Here is a 10,262-nt window from a genome sequence, read left to right on the forward strand (position 1 = left end):
TCTTCCCCATCTATTTTTTTATTTGTATATTTAGTAATTTACTTTATGTTGCTATTTTTTTTTTATCTAACTGGGCTACCTATTTATTTCTTTTAGTCGTGCTTAGGAATTTGCTTCCTTTATGTAGCTAGTTCCGTCTTTTTTTTTTTTTAAATCTAACTGCCTACCTATTTCTTCTACTCATATATTTAGTAATTTACTTGGTTTCTTTATGTAGCTAGTTTCTTCTTTTTTTTTATCTAACTACCTACCTATTTCTTTTACTCGTTTGTTTAGTAATCTACTTCGTTTCTATATGTAGCTATTGAGGTACTTATTCGATCAGTTCATTTATCCAATAGTTACATTTTTCCGTGTTATATTTAATTTTTTTGAATTCACATATTTACCTATTTGTTTCTTTATGTACTCGTGTATATATGAATCTGTTTGTTTATCTATTATACATACGTTTATTTTATTTCATTTTTATTTATTTTATTTTATTTTATTTTTCTTTACTTTCTTTTACCCTGTTTAATTTTCCATTTTCCAAAACTTATTTAATTATTTACTTGTTAATTCATCTATTTATTTACCCATTTAATTTTTATTTTATTTTATTTATCTCATTATTTATCAACATATTTATTTATCTCTTTATCTACCTATTTTATTTTATTTTATTTTTTGTAGAGGCTGAAACCTTGTTTCAAATACAGTATTGGCAAAGGCTTTTGCAGTTGAATTGGCTTTAGGTTCCTTTGACCTTGATGTTAGGTCAAAACATTTTTTCTCTTCTCCTTTCTTCCACTCTCTCTCTCTCTCTCTCTCTCTCTCTCTCTCTCTCTCTCTCTCTCTCTCTCTCTCTCTCTCTCTCTCTCTCTCTCTTTCTCTCTCTATCTCTCTCTCTTTTAATCTTGTGGAAGACATTTAAATGTTGGGATTAGGCTTCTTTACAGTGGTAACGTTTTCTTTGCCAATAAAGTCCTTTGCTATTAGCCAGAATTAAATATGTAGGTTATAACATTAAAGAAAATAAGTTAACATCTTAGATTGTCTTGTTCCTTCCTATGACGTGCCTTAAGTTGACTAGAATTGCAGGAATGTAACCATGATAAAGTTATCTGAAATTATACATACAAACATAGATATATACATATGCATGCATTATACATACTCGTACATGCATATTTTCATGCATACATATATACATACAAATGCATACATACATATATACATACATACATACATATGGATACATACATATACATGTACGTACATACATGCATACATACATACATATATGCAAACATACATACATATATATGTGTGCGTACGCACATGCACACTGTATTAGATGTAGAGAATTAATTTCGTTAGTCATTTACCACAAGGCCTTATGTTGGAGTTGAAGATCAGCAATGATCGGTTCGATTGTTCTGAACTATATTTGAAATCCGATGTCGCATAAAATAAACCAGCTATGCCAGACGATCGGAATCTGAGTTAACTTGGGTTTGGCTACATTCATGGCAAGCCGGGATCACGGGGAGAGAGAGAGAGAGAAAGAGAGAGAGAGAGCGTTTCGTGAACTTTTGCGCTGAAAAACAAATCAGGATGACGGTCCCCGCAAGGTCCCACACAGGGCATCATACAAACAAAAGAATTTATTTCCAAGCCGTCGTGGAAGGCCACTCTGTATTTGAAGCACCGTAAGACCCTGCTGAGGACAATAACGGGAAACAAAAGAAGTTCTAAGACCGTGATGATCGTCCTTCTAGCAGCTTGCTGCGGAAAGTAAGGTCATTCTGTATCAGAGGCTGCATAAGGTCATTCAAAGGACAAAAATGCAGCAGAGAAAGGAAGGTAGGAGAATCCATTTACATAAGAAATAGAAGCTTGCTCTCAACACACATACATATTCCTCGAGTTTAATGCCATTGGACGCGCTCCCGGCTTCCACGATAAACACTTCAACACGCCCGTCTCTCCTTAGTGCTTCTGCCTCCTCTTCTTCTTCTTTTTATCTATTTTTCTTTTTCGTCACGAGTTCATACATATCTCACGTTCTTGTTCTATAAGCTTTATGTTCCCGTGCACCATACCATAAGTTGACGTTCAGCAAATGTTCTTGCTGAACACTCCATGTTCTCATTGAAAACACTTCCCGTTCTCCTTCAACTCTCAACATGCCTGATGTCATCAGTCTTACCCTAACGCCTGACGTCATCAGTCTTACACTTCCTCTAGGTACATTTCACTTATCTATTAGAAATCCTCATCCAGTAGCTTCGCTATCTATTTCCTTTACATGCACTCCTTGATACATTCCTGGAACGCTGTTTTTTGTCCCTCTCCTCTTTTTCCTTTCAGTGTCAAATCGTGTTCGTTCTATTTCAACCTGTTCCACTTTTATTCATTTACTTGTCCTTAACATAGCATTAGTCAAGTCTATCTTGTCTTCCGTACTTAGGTCTTTTGCGCTTAATTCTTTCAACATATGTGACTCCCTTTCGTGTTCCCCCATTCTATATGGACGCTCTGTATATTCCATTAACACTTAGGCCTTCTTGTACTGCAGTCCTATGCAGTAGTATTAGTTTTATTAATTGTTGTACCAACCATTAATGTTTGCATAAGGCTATGGAGTAAACTGTATCCTAATTTCTGTCCATATATGACCTATATCATAATTTGATGTGAATTATGCAAAGAATATTCAGCACTATCATAATAATTTATAATTATCTTTAGGATATGGGTCACATAAACTTATTCTATCCCATTTTAAACCAAAACCCGAAATCTAAAGGCTCAATTTATTTAAGAAAATTTTGTACGAGTCCGAAAGCTGTGTCAGGGATAAAAAGGTTAGAGTAAAGGACACTACGAAGTGGGGTGGTTATTAACGGAAGGGAGTGAGAGAGAAATCCTAAATCACATAATGTTTGCAGATGATGTAAAACTCAAGGGGAGACAGCAAGGAGTGGTTACAAGACCTGGTTGGGTCCTTTGCAGAGAGACGTGAGAGGGGAGGGACGAGAGTAAGTGTCAACAAAACGAGAGTGATAAAAACGAGAATGAGGGAGCAAAGGCTAATGCAAATTAAACTAAATGCAAATGACTTCTAAATAACAGAAGTGTTTTGATATGGAAAAGGAGAAAGACGAGAGTAAGCGTCAACATAAGGAAAATTGCAGTAATGGAAATGAGGGAGAAAAACATCATTGCGAATTAAACTAAAAGGAAATGGATTGGAAAAATTCTGGGGCGGATTTAGCAATAGATGGAGTGGGGCAGAAAAGGAAGTATAGACAGAAGCTGAGTAGAAGAGAGGTTGGCGTGCTTAGCCCTTTTTGACTTGGTGACAGATGTTCTAGATTTCACTATAGTCGGTTTTGTCGAATATAGCCAACTCCGTGACTAGATTACAAAGGATAACAACGGCGGAGCATGCCGACAGGAGACCTTTTGGTCCATAACTAGGCCGGATGCGAAAAAAATGAAATATAAAATATATATATAAATGATAGATAGATAAAAATAATAAAATAAGAATTATGGTAATATAAATAATAATAAATAAAATAAAGAAATGCATAGGTATAGTTAGATAATAAACAAGCAGGTAAATAGTAAACAATAATAATTGACACATTAGTAATAAAAAAAAATAAAGCAAATAATAAACAGACAAATAACAAACAAACAAATACTATAAAATAAATGGCAGTCATTACAGCATCTTGCTTAAATGACCGTCATTTTCATTTATCCAAGATTTTATATTCTATCTCGAATCTATCCATCAGTTGGACGAAATCGTCTCGAGCCAGCCAGGTCAGAATTCCGGAAAGGTCGATTTCGGATCTGAGCAGTAAAGGGATTTTATGTCTACAAATTATATTCTTAATAATCTTGATTTTGGTAGATATTTAGAACCTGTGTAGTACAGCGCTAGGCATGTGTTTCTATATTTATTTGTGCGTCACCTGGTATCATGGACAACCTAAAGAAAAAAAAAATACTTTGACGATCAAACTAAGTTAAAAAAGAAAAAAAAATCAAATGGATATTAGATTGTAAAAATATATATATATATATATATAAAAAAAAAGTATATTCCTGTAACCTTCTCCAGATCCAACTGTTTCACTTCCGCATAAAACTTCAGTATTCTCCTGACGCAATTATCTTTGTTACACGAAAAAGTTAAGTTTGATACTATTTCCAGTTTGTAATATTACGATACTTGAATGTTCTTACCTAGACACAAATGTACTAACATTCAGCAACATATTTTACTACATGTCAAAGGTGTTGTGCCTTCCTGCAGTGCGTCTGCCCTGAGCAGTATGTGGAGTTAGGATGGTAGAGACGATAATTGAGTTTTTGGATGTGTGCGCAATGGATGCAGTCTGGATGTATGCTTTGAGTTGGCCACTCTTACAAAGACCAAAAGGCCGTTTGGTATATATGAATCAAACTATTATCTCTCGTTTCTATAACTAGTTTTCTATTGGTACGCTTAGACTTTTAATCAAAAGTCAATGATAATAGAAAGTTTCCCTGTATCGTACCCTACCACTGGAATTACATCCAAAGAAAAAACAAGTTCTTTGCAAAAAAAAAAAAGAAAAAAGAAAAAAAAAAGTGATTATTAATGACCCAAATAATCCAGGATCACTTGATCCAAACCTATTATGATAATAATATTGTACAAGTCCACATGTTCATTCCACCCATTTCTGTCTACATGGACCCGATGACTCGTATCTTCTCCGGACAAATCACCTCCAGAAAAAAGGAATTAAACACCTCTGGGTCTTCTACACTCAAACAAGACTTGAGCCTCTGACCACGCTGGAGGTGAGGTGCATACATCAGGAGGAGCTTACCTGTGTCTGAAACCGTCACATATGCATGGTGCTTGGTCTTTTGGGGTAGATAAGTCTCTGTTGGGAATCGGAGAGGAGGACGGGACTCGAACCCACGACTAAGCAAATGCGAAAAAGGCGTAATGAAAAAGCAGAGGCTACTTGCTATCACCAGACAGGTCCGCGCTTTCTCTCTCCTTCCATGTATACATGTGTGTGTATATATACATATATGTATATATACACTTTGATGCATTATTCATGGCTCAGTTGCTAGCGTCTTGGCTTCGTGATTATGTCGGCCCAGGTCAGGGTTCGAACCCCAGGGCTTAGTTTGTAGTCATTTGTCCTAAACACACACACACACACACACACACACACACACACACACACACACACACACACACACACACACACACACACATATGTACAATATGTATATATATATATATATATATATATATATATATATATATATACAGTAATATATATATATATATATATATATATATATATATATATATATATATATACACACATGTGTGTGGGTGTGTATGTGGGGTATGGTTGTGATAAATCACACAACATTGTCCTGATAGAGTGACGTTATATATCAAGGACTTTGTGACATCGTGTCCATCATTTATAAGTCGCCCTGGGGCAGGGTGCCTGGGGTGGCCAGGCAACGAGAAAAGGAAAAATAGTCTGCAACAAAATTACTCCAAAAAAAAACGAATAAAAAAAAAAATAAAAAAAAAACACGAATAAAAATATATATACTCCATGTAATATTATACTAATAAATCACACAATTTGTATGATGAACAGTAAAGTGCCTCCCCTAAAAATGAAAAAATATATATATATAAATAAAAATTATATGTCAAAGCGTCCCCACGAGTACTGAAATGACCGAGGTAGGAAAATTCATACATTGAATTCCAATGAATAATAAAGTGACAAAGTATCCGCCCATCAACTGCAATTAATCAATGTATGAAAACGTATTTTGAAATCAAATGTACAATAAAATGACAAAGGAACAATGTCTATCTGCGTCAATGTATGCTCATACCAGCGTGCACGCCATCACAGTTTGTGCATAATATCTTATCATACTGGGTGACGTGGCCGTAATATGTATATGATTGTATATGTATTTATATATGTAATGTATGCATGCATGTGTGTATGTAATGTATGCATGTATGTATTTGTGTGCGTGTATATGTATGTATGTATGTATGTTTTCTCTTAGGGAGGCTTGATTAAAAACAACTGCAAATTCAGCACTGATCAATTTCTTCTTCAGAGTTTCCAACTTCCTGAAGGTATCCTTTATAGCAAGGGGTAAAGGAAAGAGTAGATTTCCTATTCAGGTCATTATTGGCTTGACGTTTCGACTCTGCCTGAATCATTATCAAAAGACAAAGATGGAACAAATGCATGGGTTTATATAGGACAAAGATGCAGAAATACAGCGTGTGATTGGCTTGAAGGATGAGCTTTTCTCGTCCCCTCATGGTTGTGTATGTATGTGTGTATATGTATGTTTGTATGTATGTATATACTGTATGTACGTTCGTATGTATGTATGTATATGTATGTAGGCTATATATGTATGTTTGTAATGTATGTATGTTTGGATGGATGGGTGGATGGATGTAGCATCGTGGACATGCACGTACGTACATATATGCATATATATGTAGATATGTATGAATGATTTACATACATCTATTCTCGATCAAACTGAGTAGATGGAAGAGAGGAAGAGAGAAAGGGAAAAAGACAGAGACAGAGTGCGCACGCGTATGAAAAAATATATATACGAAATTTTCAAGTCAAACAAACACATGAAGTTTCCCGTGGCCCTCAGCCTGTGTCGTTCCAGCCGGTCTCCACAATAGAAGATCTCACGGATCCCAACGTGGTGTGTCCGCTTCTGCCGAAGAGTCCGCTTCTACAGGAGTTCGCTTCCGCCGAAGAGTCCGCTTCTGCCGAAGAGTCCGCTTCTGCCGAAGAGTCCGCTTCTGCCGAAGAGTCCGCTTCTGCCGAAGAGTCCGCTTCTGCCGAAGTTCGCTTCTGCCGAAGAGTCCGCTTCTGCCGAAGAGTCCGCTTCCGCCGAAGAGTCCGCTTTTACCGAAGAGTCCGCTTCCGCCGAAGAGTCCGCTTCTGCCGAAGAGTCCGCTTCCGCCGAAGAGTCCGCTTCCGCCGAAGAGTCCGCTTCCGCCGAAGAGTCCGCTTCCGCCGAAGAGTCCGCTTCTGCCGGAGTTCGCTTCTGCCGAAGAGTCCGCTTCTGCCGAAGAGTCCGCTTCTGCCGAAGAGTCCGCTTCTGCCGAAGAGTCCGCTTCTGCCGAAGAGTCCGCTTCTGCCGAAGAGTCAACTTCTACCGAAGAGTCCGCTTCTGCCGAAGAGTCCGCTTCCGCCGAAGAGTCCGCTTCCGCCGAAGAGTCCGCTTCCGCCGAAGAGTCCGCTTCCGCCGAAGAGTCCGCTTCTGCCGAAGAGTCCGCTTCCGCCGAAGAGTCCGCTTCTGCCGAAGAGTCCGCTTCCGCCGAAGAGTCCGTTTCTGCCGAAGAGTCCGCTTCTACCGAAGAGTCCGCTTCTACCGAAGAGTCCGCTTCTGCCGAAGAGTCCGCTTCTACCGAAGAGTTTGCTTCTGCCGAAGAGTCCGCTTCTGCCGAGGAGTCCGCTTCCGCCGAAGAGTTCGCTTCTGCCGAGGAGTCAGCTTCTGCCGAAGAACACACCAACACAAAGACACACCAGAGGGCGACACCTATCTGGTGCAAGGCACGTCCTGGTTTCACCACATCTATTAAGTAAGGTTACAGGAGAGCCTCCGTGCATCTTCAGAATGCTCCAAGCCACCATATGTATGGAAATTTAGAATTCCTTAGCGAAATGTAAATCTGTTCACAAAACCTTTTCTATATGATGATTGTATTACCATCCTGCTATGAGAAGAATCTTTATGCCCCCTTTTTCCACAAAGCATATACACGTGTGTATATATATATATATATATATATGTATATGCATATAAATATATGTGTGTGTGTATGAGTGTGTGTGTGTGTGCGTGTGTATACAAACACTATACAAGATATATTTTCACCTATGTGCCGTACCAAGAGAATTTTTTGTTATGGAATTGTGTAGCCTTATGTATGACGTCACGGCTTCTGGAAAGTTACATCATACATGTCATACATGTCTTGACTCTGGAACCAAAACATTCACAACTCGACGCTCTACAGCCCTTCCTCCTCCTTCTCCAGCTCCTCCTTTTTGGACTTGTCCACCTCCTCCTCCTCTTCCTTCTCTTTCTCCTCCTCCCTTCCTCCTCCTACTCCTGTTCCTCCTTCTTTTTGGACTTGTCCATCTCCTCCTCTTCCTTCTCTTTCTCCTCCTCCCTTCCTCCTCCTACTCCTGTTCCTCCTTTTTGGACTTGTCTACCTCCTCCTCCTCTTCCTTCTCTTTCTCCTCCTCCCTTCCTCCTCCGTGTCCAGTTCCTCCTTCTTTTTGGACTTGTCCACCTCCTCCTCCTCCTCTTCCTTCTCTTTCTCCTCCTCCCTTCCTCCTCCTACTCCAGTTCCTCCTTCTTTTTGGACTTGTCCACCTCCTCCTCCTCCTCCTCTTCTTCCTTCTGTTTCTCCTCCTCCCTTCCTCCTCCTACTCCAGTTCCTCCTCCTTTTTTGAGTTACCCACCTCCTTCTCCTCTTCCTTCTCTTTCTCCTCCTTTTCTCTTGTTTGTTCTTCCACTTCTTATTCCTCCTCCATCACTTTTCCAACTTCTTTCTTTGGTTTTTATTCTTTCGGTTCTTATCCTCTTCCACGACTGCCTCTTACTTTTTCGCCTTCTGTTCTTTCTCTAGCTCCTACAACTTCCCCTTCTCTTCCTCTTCCTTTTGTCTCCTCTTCCTCCTCCTCCTCCTCCTTCCCTCTCCTTTTCCTCCTCCCCTTCTCCTCTTCCTCTTCCTCTCCTTCCTCCTCCTCCTCCTCCCCTCCTCCTTTTCCTCCTCCCCTTCCTCCTCTTCCTCCTCTTCTTCCTCTTCCTCCTCCTCCTCTTCCTCTCCTTCCTCCTTATCCCCTCTCCTCCATCTTCTCCTCCCCTTTGGCTCTAACTCCCTCTTGTCCAGAAGCCTGTGTCCCACTTAGGCCCCTCCTACGCCATTCCACGCACTCCCTCCCTCCTCCACTTTTGTACTCCCACGCACTCCCTCCCTCCCTCCCTCCCTCCCTCCCTCCCTCCTCCCCCACCTTCCCATTCTCTTCCTGCTTCTTCTACTCTTTTCTTCTCGTTGCTTTTTTATCAACTTTTTCCTATTTTATTTCGTTCTGTCATTATCACGGATCTTTCGGTTCCTTTTTTCCCTTTATTCCGTTCACCCAACTTACCTTCCCTCTTCCCTTTCTTATGGTTTTTCTCTTTCCCTTTCCTTTCCTTCCCTAATTGCTATTCGCCACCTTTTATTTCTTTTCCTTTTCTTCTCCCTTCCTTTCCTTTCCTAATAATTTTCTATTCACCTTTTCTCCCTATTTCCTCGTCTGTCATCCTTCTCTTCCTTTCCAAGTCATGTTCAGCTTCTCCAAACTCCCCTCTACACCTTTCTCTCCATCCTTCACTTCCTCTTTTCTCCTCCATCTTCTATTACTCCTCCTCCTCCTCCTTGTGCCCCTCCCTCCCCTTCCTCCCTCCCTCCGTGGAAGCTCCTCTCCCTCCCCACCTCTCCTTCACTTCCTCTTTTCTCCTCCATCTTCTATTACTCCTCCTCCTCCTCCTCCTTGTGCCCCTCCCTCCCTCCCCTCCCTCCCTCCCTCCCTCCGTGGAAGCTCCTCTCCCTCCCCACCTCTCCTCTCCTCAGGCCCGTCCCCCGACCCCTCCTTTTTCGCCTTTCTTTATTTCATTTTCTTTCTCCCCGTGCCGCCATTTTTTTCTTTTCGCTTCTTGCGTTTCTACTTTCCCTGCGTTTCAGGAATGCTTCTCTCTTTCTATTCTTCTCTCTCTCTTTCGCTCTCCCTCTCTGTATATATATATATATATATATATATATATATATATTTCTCTCTATCTCTCTCTATCTCTTTTTAAATTTTTCACTTCACCCTATCCACTATGCTCTCATTCCATTCACCGTCTATCATTCCACTCATGTCAAATTACTTAAATAATATCATCTCTCTTCCATCCTTATTTAATCATTCCTCAGTAGCATTGTCGGGCTATGTCACGATGACATTCACATCATGGGTAGTCATATTTTATTCTGTCATTCCACTGCCTCAGTTGTCATGAGCTGGAGTGTCATTCCACAGTTATATGACAATGTTCTTGGGTTTGCATGCCCTTTCATAGCCATATTCCGTTCTGTCATTCCACTGCCTCAGTCATCAAGAGCTGGA

This window comes from Oratosquilla oratoria, chromosome 29 (genome assembly GCF_046742065.1).
Source record: "Oratosquilla oratoria isolate Oo_2021 chromosome 29, ASM4674206v1, whole genome shotgun sequence".
In the NCBI taxonomy this organism is placed as follows: domain Eukaryota; kingdom Metazoa; phylum Arthropoda; class Malacostraca; order Stomatopoda; family Squillidae; genus Oratosquilla; species Oratosquilla oratoria.